Source organism: Ochotona princeps, chromosome 7, assembly GCF_030435755.1.
Source record: "Ochotona princeps isolate mOchPri1 chromosome 7, mOchPri1.hap1, whole genome shotgun sequence".
In the NCBI taxonomy this organism is placed as follows: Eukaryota; Metazoa; Chordata; class Mammalia; order Lagomorpha; family Ochotonidae; genus Ochotona; species Ochotona princeps.
In genome coordinates, this window is record NC_080838.1 from 48,512,591 (window position 1) to 48,514,138 (window position 1,548).

Genomic DNA, 1,548 nt, shown 5'->3' on the forward strand with positions numbered 1-1,548 from the left:
CTAAATCCTTGCCTTGTATATGCCAAGATCCCATTTAGGCACCAGTTTGTGTCCTGGCTGCTCAGATTCCCATCCAGCTCCCTGCTTGTGGCCTGGGAAAGCAGCAGAGGACAGCGAAAATCTTTGAGACCCTGCACCCACGTGGGAGTCAGGGAAGAAGCTCTTGGCTTCTGGTTTAAAGCTTCAGATCAGCTCAGCTCCAGCCACTGTGGAAAATCTTGCTGTCTTTCTCTCTCTAAATCTGCTTTTCCAAAGGAGAGAGAGAGGGGGAGAGAGAGGGAGAGAGAGGGAGAGAGAATGTATCATGTGCCTTAAAAACTCCTTGGGGAAACAGAACAAAGTATCCTCAGTGATCAGTACTGAGGAACTCAGTAAGTAAGGGGTGAGGTACCACTCTCAACTTTCTGCAGCTAACATATTATCTACTTTTTTAATACATGAAAACATTAACATTACCATTAACATATTTTCAACATATTAACTGAATTAAAACACATAAACTCAAAAGCATTTAGCACAAGGACCAGTTTGGGTTGAAGGCCAGTCAGGAAAAGCCACTGTTCCTGCTAGGACAGGAGGTGAACTGAGTAGGGCTGGCTCATGGACCCCCTTGTATGCGCGAAATCTGGTGCTCGGAGGGGTTCTGATGGAGGAGTCTGGGCAACTCCTCTGGCAGGACACAGACCTGGCAGGTAAGCGCAAGAAACATGATAGGAAACAGCCCAGAACAGGCCATGGAAAGTTACCCACTGGCATACATTTGACATGGGTCGGGGGAAGACCAGGCTGAATCAGTTCTCGTCATCCACTGGCAAATCCGAACACTAGAACAGTGTGGGTCAAGCTGGGTTCGGTTGCAACAAAAACTAGTGCACAATACAGAATGCCAAGGTGAGGTTGCCTGTACCGGATGTGACCGCAGCACCCAATCAGCATGCGTGAGAACCAGGATGGAGGGGCAGAGCCGGCAGGGGAATAAGGGGTGGTTCCCTTGCTGGACAGCTACTCCCACTGGAGAGCATGAGCTGGGATGGGGGCAGACCAGACTAAGCAGGGCTACAACACCTGTGCACCTCTTGTGGACTAGATCAGGGAAAAGCCAGGCTGGGCTGATTATTCCTACTGGTGCAAACAAAATTAGAGTGAGTAAGGGTTGTTTGGGCTTAGCCACAGCATCAGCTGGTAGAAGCTGGCACTGGGGGCCAATTCTGTAAAGTCAAACCAACAGAACTACATGAACAGTGCATGATCTGGAAGTGGGAGACCTGGGAGGGAAATAGTGGGCTCCTCCCTCTTGGGTTACTACTTCCATGGGAGGGCACGAAAACTAGCACAGCGGCTGGGGTGGCTAGACAGATACCCAACAGCATCTGTGTGGGCTGCATAGTGGAGCTGGTTAGATGGAACTAAGCTTTAATACTCATCGACATGTACGAGAGCCAAATGGGGTGTGGGACAGACTGGACTACTGCTACTCATACTGGCAACCCAGGGTAGGGGGCGGGCCTGGTGGGGGTTATTGTGGGTCGCTCCAACTAGGCTGCGGCT